We start from the raw sequence: 9889 nt of genomic DNA on the forward strand, positions 1-9889 counted from the left end.
ATGGTATTACACTTTGCGGGTAACTATATGGATGGAATGTGATGCAATTGTATTCGTTACTTCATTAAATTTTGCGTTTTACCTTATGTACAATCCTCGTCTGTTATATTGACATATTATGTATGGTTAGATGTTATTAATCAGTCAATGAGATAATCATCGCTATATTATAAACTAGTGATGTGAAGCGATTTGAAAACCTGCTACTAAATCACTACTGGTGTGAAATCACAGTTCAACCTGCTAGCGGACTGGCCAGACTATCAGGTCTTAACTGCGATTGTGTTAATGAATATTGAAATTTCACGACCGCATTGTAATCGAAACCAACTTTGAACCTATTGGGTCGTATTACGTACATTTAGTACGTGTTGAAGATATGATAAGTACCGAACAAAAATGACCAACCGAATACAATTCGGTCGTGAAAATTCAATATTCATTGTCTTGGCACTCAACGGGCGACTTAAACGCAATCTACAGTGTGACGACAGTAGTGCCAGACCTGTATCTTAGATCCTTTCCAACAGAACAAAGATGACCTAGGCCACCATAGCTTAATTGGTAGAGCAACCGACCCAAAATCGGGAGGTTGTGGGTTCGGATCCCACTGGTGACCGGTTGGCCATTTTTGTTCTGTACTTATCATCTCTTCAACACGTACTAAATGTACGTAACACGACCTAATAGGCCAATAGTAGCAGTTTGCAGACTAGCAGAACACTCGAAGTGGCGGTCATTTATCCTGTAAGCAGTAGCAGCCAATGTAATCACGGCATCACACTCAAAGTCGAACTGTGACCCACACCACAGTCGTACTTGGCTAATAATTAACATGGCATCGTCTTCGGCTGCGCTGTGATTGTATACAGCTATTGTCGTGTTGTGGGATTTATAACCTCCTAACCTGAATTTATTGTAGTCTTCTCATTATCATCATCATCATCATCATCATCATCTGTTTACCCTCCAGGTTCGGATTTTCCCTCGGACTTAGCGATGGATCCCACCTCTACCGCCTCAAGGGCAGTGTCCTGGAGCTTCAGACTCTTGGTCGGGGGATACAACTGGGGAGTATGACCAGTACCTCGCCCAGGCGGCCTCACCTGCTATGCTGAACAGGGGCCTTGTGGAGGGATGGGAAGATTGGAAGGGATAGGCAAGGAAGAGGGAAGGAAGCGGCCGTGGCCTTAAGTTAGGTACCATCCCGGCATTCGCCTGGAGGAGAAGTGGGAAACCACGGAAAAACCACTTCGAGGATGGCTGAGGTGGGAATCGAACCCACCTCTACTCAGTTGACCTCCCGAGGCTGAGTGGACCCCGTTCCAGCCCTCGTACCACTTTTCAAATTTCGTGGCAGAGCCGGGAATCGAACCCGGGCCTCCGGGGATGGCAGCTAATCACGCTAACCACTACACCACAGAGGCGGACCTTCTCATTATCTCATTCGTTTATTCGGTTGTAGCTTGTGGTTGTAGGTCTAAAGGTGAAAAAGTGTGATGGTAGCAGTTGAGTTGACGAAGTATTTTAATCAGTGATTTGTGACGTTGTAGGCATAACATTTAGCCCACTGTTTTTGTTTTTACACTATTGTACAGTAGTAGTATAAGTAGTCTGTAGTAAAATGAGTGGTATTGCTAACAAGAGAAGTGGAAGCAGGGGAACTCGGAGTGAGATTTGGACATTTTTTACACATTTTATCAGAATAGTCATTTCTCCTCCTCACTTCCTGATTTTATTTCTTCCTCAATGAGCAGCTCTATAATTCCAATATAATTATACCAATGATTGTCATAAAGGACCACTGGTTAACCCTCAAATCTATATGTATAAAATAAGAGTTTTGTCTGTACATTGCTCAGAATTTAAAAAGGATGGTATTTCTGTATCAGTCGTGTCCACAGTAACAAGGAAATGCACTTTTCAAATTTCCGTAATGTCTGTCTGTCTGTATGTATGTATACGCACCACGAGAAAACGGCTGAAGAGAATTTAATGAAAATCGGTATGCACAGTCGGAGAATAAGTCTCTACAATCTAGGCCATAAATGATTTTATTCACGCTGAGTGAAATGGTTAGTTTAAGGGAAGGCCTAACATTTAATTCTCAACTATTTATGTTTTTAGTGGTCGTATCTTAATGAAAATCGGTAAGCAAAGTCGGGGAGCAAGTCACTATAATCTACGCCATAAATAATTTTATTCACGCTGAGTGAAATCGTAGTTTAGAGGAAGGCCTACAATTTAATTCTCAAATATTTATGTTATTAGTGGTCCTATCGATAAATGTCTAAAGCATTTGATAGGGTGGATCATGGGAGACTACTGGCAAAAATGAGTGCAATTGGACTAGACAAAAGAGTGACTGAATGGGTTGCTATATTTCTAGAAAATAGATCTCAGAGAATTAGAGTAGGCAAAGCTTTATCTGACCCTGTAATAATTAAGAGGGGAATTCCTCAAGGCAGTATTATTGGACCTTTATGTTTTCTTATATATATAAATGATCAGTGGCGGCCGGTCAGTACGTGCTACCGGGCTCCAGCACGTAGCTTGGAACTGTAAGGAATATTATTTATGTACAGTACAATTATCCTGGTGCCTTTTCGTTGTTTTGAGTACGATATGAATTTGTGTTTTGTGAAAATCAGGACGAGATCTGTCGAACACCTAGCGCCGTTCTTCCGGGGAACAAGGCTCGTGCTCTTGTGAAGTGAGCCCTTGCCTGTAGCCTGAAAGAAGCAATACGCAGGCGCAGCCAAGCTTGCAACACTCCCCCTAGCCGGCGGAGTATACCGTAAACCGGGATCAACTTCCACTGATCCCGTTTATAGTTACTTCCTCTCCCGCAAGGGGGTAGAATTACTCGATGTCTCCTGCTACCCGGAGCGCAGCGAGGGATCCAATCGGCCGTGCTGATGTTGAACGTGGTAAGCGAATCTGCCACTAGAGAGTAGCATCGTCTGGGTTCGAAAGTAAAGCGTAAGTGGAGGCAATCTATCTCACACATGCTTATTAAAATATCCATCTTCCTTTTGTGTCAAAAATAAGAAATTCGTAGGTGAGTCAAAGAATCTTTGACTGACCCTAAATGTTATCCCGCATTACAATGTAATTTACTCTGGTGAAATGAAATAGCGTATGGCTTTTAGTGCCGGAAGTATCCGAGGACATGTTCGACTCGCCAGATGCAGATCTTTTGATTTGACTCCCGTAGGCGACCTGCGAGTCGTGATGAGGATGAAATGATGATGACGACAACACGTACACCCAATGATGGTTAAAATTCCAGACCCTGCCGGGAATCGAACCCGGGATCCCTGTGACCAAAGGCCAGCACGCTAACCATTTAGCCATGGAGCCGGACATTTACTCTGGTAATAGGGGAGGTCTCAATGAATCAGCTGGCAGCTCTTTCAGTTGCTCTGTGCAGTTTTTAATCTCGCGGTTATATTACTGGTGTGTGTTTTTCCTGTCATTGTGTTAGTGCTAAAGTTTATACGAAGATTTATCAAATTATTTATCCACTGCAGTGTATATAAAGTGAAATTAAATTAGTGTTCTTAGTGGGGATCTATATTCCCACGATTCTATTTGCACTGATGTAAGTTGCGCCATTAGGTTAGTAAAAACAATATTTCTTCAATGAATTATTTATCTTGTAGACAGTTGTCGAAGAATTCATCTGCTTCCAAATTAATGTTGTTTTTGTTTGTTCTGAGTAATAAATTGTGAGAAAAGTTGTATTATTATTATTATTATTATTATTATTATTATTATTATTATTATTATTATTATTATTAGTAGTAGTAGTAGTAGTAGTAGTAGTAGTATTACCAAGTTTGAAGTATGCGTTGTTCATCATGGCAATATGTAGATTTAAAACAGCGTATTTAGCTTGTTTTTTGTAGCACGTAGGACGATTTTTTCACGAGCCGCCACTGTAAATGATATGAGTAAAGGAGTGGAATCGGAGGTAAGGCTTTTTGCGGATGATGTTATTCTCTATAGAGTGATAAATACGTTACAAGATTGTGAGCAACTGCAACGTGACCTCGAAAATGTTGTGAGATGGACAGCAGGCAATGGTATGTTGATAAACGGGGTTAAAAGTCAGGTTGTGAGTTTCACAAATAGGAAAAGTCCTCTCAGTTTTAATTACTGCGTTGATGGGGTGAAAGTTCCTTTTGGGGATCATTGTAAGTATCTAGGTGTTAATATAAGGAAAGATCTTCATTGGGGTAATCACATAAATGAGATTGTAAATAAAGGGTACAGATCTCTGCACATGGTTATGAGGGTGTTTAGGGGTTGTAGTAAGGATGTAAAGGAGAGTGCATATAAGTCTCTGGTAAGACCCCAACTAGAGTATGGTTCCAGTGTATGGGACCCTCACCAGGATTACCTGATTCAAGAACTGGAAAAAATCCAAAGAAAAGCAGCTCGATTTGTTCTGGGTGATTTCCGACAAAAGAGTAGCGTTACGAAAATGTTGCAATGTTTGGGTTGGGAAGAATTGAGAGAAAGAAGAAGAGCTGCTCGACTAAGTGGTATGTTCCGAGCTGTTAGCGGAAAGATGGCGTGGAATGACATTAGTAGACGAATACGTTTGAATAGCGTTTATAAAAGTAGGAAAGATCACAATATGAAGATAAAGTTGGAATTCAAGAGGACAAACTGGGGCAAATATTCATTTATAGGAAGGGGAGTTAGGGATTGGAATAACTTACCAAGGGAGATGTTCAATACATTTCCAATTTCTTTGAAATCATTTAGGAAAAGGCTAGGGAAGCAACAGATAGGGAATCTGCCACCTGGGCGACTGCCCTAAATGCAGATCAGTATTGATTGATTGATATTGAATACTACATAACTAAATTTAAATAGTATTAAATTTCCGATCATTTACTTTTTATATATTGTTACCGTACCAGCTATGATCACAGATATATTCATGAATTTGGATTTTTGTTGCTAAGTCGGTATCAGCGCCGAGTCAAGAGAAAACAGGTAAGCAGAATTTAATGAAAATCGGCATATAAAGTCGGAGAATAAGGAACTACAGTCTACGCTTTAAATAATTTTATAAGCCGCCCTAATATAGCAGAGTCGAAAGAAAACTAAATGTGACGGCCTACAATATAGAAAGCTCATAAAATTGGTCAACAATAACATTACATTGACCATTGTTTGTTTTGATGTACCAGCTTAATATTAAGCTATTTGGATGTACTCTGTGTCTTGTGTTGCCACTCATCTCCGATAGATAGTATCACTGCTGCGTACTTAGTAGTTTTTAAAATTTGCTTTACGTCGCACCGAAACAGATAGGCCTTATGGCGACGATGGGATAGGAAAGGGCTAGCAGTGTGAAGGAAGCGGCCTTGGCCTTAATTAAGGTACAGCCCAGCATTTGTCTGGTGTGAAAATGAGAAACTACGGAATACCATCTTCAGGGCTGCTGACAGTGGAGTTAGAATCCACTATCTCCCGGATGCAAGCTCACAGCTGCGCGCCCCTAACCACACGGCCAACTCGTCCTATAATACCGAGTGTAACAGCCTGCCTGATTATTGGCGGGAAGTAGCTGGGAGTTAGATAACTTTCTTCTTTAGCATCCTATTTCTCTGGTTCATAAATTTTGATACTACTGGAACGTAACACACTGGTTCATCAAAGCATTCAAGCTATTCAATCCCTACTCTGAGGCACCGATTGGAATAAGCAGTGTGCATATTTAACGGAATAATGGCAGAGGAGTGTTCGCGGCTGTCTGCGGCCTGGTCATTCCAGCTCTGGAACTTTGGACTATTAGATGGGCACCGGAGTACTGCTGGTTAAAAGTGAGAAAATATGCAGTTTTTCATTTGATCGAGTATTTTACATGATAGCGTTGCTTTTAATCACTACATTCCTACTGACGTTTTTGTAATGACCTATGTTGACTTCAGTTAGGAAAACCACTAAGTCAGTCTTTCTGAGAATCCCGTAGCGAAGCACGGGTACATCAACTAGTAATTATGATAAAATAGTCCTGTTGATTCGTACGGTGGCGTGTTGTGCGTTATGACTCATAATATTTTTCAGAAAAGGTCATGTATATAACTTTTTAAAATATAATTCTGAAAATGAGTATTTGTTTTGGACGTTAGCGCGAGTTCGCCCGTGTACTGAATGCTTCACGACATCGTACTCCTCGGTACTCCTGTAGGCCGCAGAGTGATGATGTCATATTTCCAGTGTAACGCCCTTGTATCCTAGGTGGCGTTGGCTGAATCACAGTTAAAAATCATTGCTACTTCAAAATAGTAATCACAGCTTGACTTTGACCTGTGAGTGTAAAATCACTGCTAGTCACACCACTATTATAAACTGTTATAATACGACTGTGTTAGGAATATTAAGCAATTAATTATAAAACACGTTTCGTTCTATTAATGGTATCTGTTATTATAAATGGATGTGAAATTACGAATGAAAAGTGCATATAAGACAAGAAAATACAAATTCTAGCTACCATTTTTGCTGGTAGATTCCTGCCTGGATTCGACTTGGAGATCTGAACTCGACTATTGTATATTTTGTTTGAACTAACAGTTGAATCTATCATTGATGGGTTAGTGTTTATACAACTGCTGCGATGATGCCATCTAGCGGAGATGAATAGCAGCCGAGGACAGAGATCACACCTCAGTTGTGTTAGTGGTGGTGTTTAATATTTTAAGAGGAATTACAACTGGACAAGAATCCCCTGTTAACACTAATCAGAGAGAAAAATAAAGGTAACAGCCAAAGAAAGGCAAGAGAGGTGAAGGGCGTGAATGTGAGAGACTCCCTAGGAGTCTAAAACCGCCGAGTTCGGAAAAGAACAAGTTAGTGTTGACAAAGAGAGGTCGGATAGGGCAGATTAAAGTGAGATTAAAGTAAGTTCAAGCATTGGGCCCTGTGGTTGTCAGCCCACGTCACCATGTTAAGAGCCACTAGGGCCTCATGTAGTCGCCTCATGGGCCGATGACCTTCGATGTTAGGCCCCTTAAAACACCAAGGCAAGTAATCGCCTCATACTACAGTCAGGGGTTACTGTTGGTGTTATTCTCCCGTCCCCACCCACAGGCGGTCACACCTCATAACAAGTCATTGTAATGTTATTGTCGATCAGTTCTATGGGACCGAGCCATGTAGTTAGGGTTGCGCAGCTGTGAGCTTGCATTCGGCAGATGGTAGGTTCGAATCCAACTATTGGCAGCCCTGAAGATGGTTTTTCATGGTCTCCCATTTTCACACCAGATAACTGGTGGGACTCTATTTTAATTAAGGCCACAGCCACTTACTTCTCACTCCTAGGCCTTTCCTATCCCATCGTCGCCATAAGGCCTATCTGTTTCGGAGCGACGAAAAGCAGCTTGTAAAAATAAAAGCTTATTACAAAGCTTCGGATAATCATTCATTTGCATATTGAATATTTGGAGCAGTTTTATCTTAAAAGTGCATATTTTGGAGTTTTCCTTCTGTTAGGGTATATTTTGAAAGTACAGAGTGATCACAAAGTCCCATTACCACTTATGTATTACGTAGATTGTGTTTCCTATATATTACACTGATGTTAATGAATTGTTGTTTCTTATTATTGTAGGTGTTGATATACATAAAAATCATGGCGGATGAGTCCACTTACACCATGGAGGAACGGATCGTAATGAGCACGTGGGCTCACGAACGACCGGATACAGGAAAGTCAATGAGAGATATTCATCATGATTTCACTGTAAGGTTTCAGAAACCTTCCCCACCAATGATGAATTGCCTGATAAATGGATTAGACGTGGTTCTGTCCATTTGCCCGCGCCTTTGGAGTGGCCACCCCGAAGTCCTGATCTCTCATTCTGCGATAATGCATTATGGGGGTTCATTAAACAGGAGGTTGCTGCCACACATTACGAGACAGTTGACGAACTTAAGGATACTGTTCGACGTCCATTTACTACCATCACGCCAGCGATGTTGAGGAGAATTTCACGACTACTACTACTACTACTACTACTACTACTACTACTACTACGAAACGTTAACATTCCTCCCCTGAAGGGGGAGGCGGGCCTCTTAGACGGTTACGCCGTCTCTCAGGCCGGGTGATTTGTTACGGTGAAGGAGATGTGCGGAGAAGGTGAGGGGGTAGGCGACCGTGGCCTATACTACGAACTGTCCCGGCATTCTCCTTAGTGCAGGAGAATGGAAAACCACGGAAAACCATTCTCAGGACAGCGGACGGGCGAGGCCAGGCGAGAAATCCAGCACTGTGGAGAATTTCACATCGTACATGGAAGGGAATCATACTCTGTTAAGAAAACGATGGTGTACACACAGACACCTTGGAATAAATAATAACGAATAGTCACACTACCTCAAAGTTGTCCTCTGCCATGATCCCACAACAATAAGACACAACAATTCATTACCATCTATGTATGTACATAGGGGATTAATAATAATGATAATAATAATAATAATAATAATAATAATAATAATAATAATAATAATTTATTTTATTTTATGAAATACTTCCTCTCATGCAGAGGCTGCCTTGCGACAAAGTATACTTTAACATTTATGTTTAGAAGATAAATAGATATACTGTACTTGATAAATGTTGAAGGTAATCTAATTGTAACAGTGATTTCTTAGAATTATCAGTGAGCCCCTTAAGGCTATGATGGCAATCTCCCGTAACGCTGTAACTGGGAGAGACATCTGTTTCCAGAAATTAGCGGTAAAAGCGGGAATCGTTCCCCTTGCTCCAATCATCAGACCTACTATGCCGATTACCTCTATCTGGTATTTATCCCTGTAGTAAGGAATTGTTGGTAAGTAAATATTCCTTTTCTCTAGGTTAACATCTGAGGGCTGCGACTTATGGCTTTCAAAGCGAATTGTGGGGTCGATGATGTAACCTCTCTTCTTATTCTTGAAAGCAATGATGTCAATCCTTCTGTGGCTTCCGTTGTCCGCTAAGCCACGAACCTCTTCAAATACCTGGACACAATGGTCTTTTAGCGTTGCCGCAATTAACGAGCGAATGTTATGATGACGCGTATTCCTTAAAAGTTCACCATGAGGACAAGATCCCAGAACATGCGCAAGAGTTTCAATCTCCTTGAGGCAGCGCCTACAAAGGGAATCGTTCTGAGATCTTCCTGGTACCGATCTCTGCTGAAATGTTTGCTGTAATCTTAATTGCTTCACGCCATTCACTACATGATAAGCCTTGATGGTCTCGAATCCAGGAGTTGGCAGGAGTATATTCATTGTACAAACATACACCTCTTCCTTTCTGCTGCAAGTTACACCACTCACTGAATGCCCTTTCTCTCAGTACTCTTCTCATTTTCCTGGCATCTGTTACTTCTAGGCGTGGATGCAGCAAATTGTCAGATGGAGGTACATTGAGGGATTGTAGTGAGAGAGTTATTTCTTCTTTCGGATTTCTTGTAGCACGGATGTATTCGTCACCTGAGCTTAATAGTACCTTGCAGATGTTAATGTGCTGAAGATGAGCTTCCCAAGTGGCGCAAAAGAGTCCCAACCCCTTATATTTTTTCTCGGTGTAGACCATTCCATTACGAATGTTTGCAGGTATTTGAAGAATTTCCTTAAGAGCACTTCGAATTAGTATGTCTGTATCAGCAAGGAACTTTTTCGGAATCTTCTCTGGCTTGATAGTTTGGAATGGGTATATGAGAGATGGGCATATAACTGTGTTTATTACTTTAAATTTCTGGTCAGCCTGTAATAGTGGAGAAGAAACCAATTTCTCCATTTTATTCCGTAATTTTTTAAGCTCCTGTGTAGGTTGAATAATTATTTCATTTGAAAAGTTAACTCCCAGATAGCG

At 41.1% G+C, this 9889-nt stretch overlaps 1 non-coding gene across 1 annotated transcript; it reads left to right on the forward strand.

Moving 5' to 3' along the window:
- Positions 1-546: 546 nt before the first annotated feature.
- Positions 547-619, forward strand: TRNAL-CAA (transfer RNA leucine (anticodon CAA)). The gene has a single exon. It is a non-coding gene; the product is annotated as a tRNA-Leu (tRNA).
- The last annotated feature ends 9270 nt before the right edge of the window (positions 620-9889 follow it).

Source organism: Anabrus simplex, chromosome 6, assembly GCF_040414725.1.
Source record: "Anabrus simplex isolate iqAnaSimp1 chromosome 6, ASM4041472v1, whole genome shotgun sequence".
Classification (NCBI taxonomy): domain Eukaryota; kingdom Metazoa; phylum Arthropoda; class Insecta; order Orthoptera; family Tettigoniidae; genus Anabrus; species Anabrus simplex.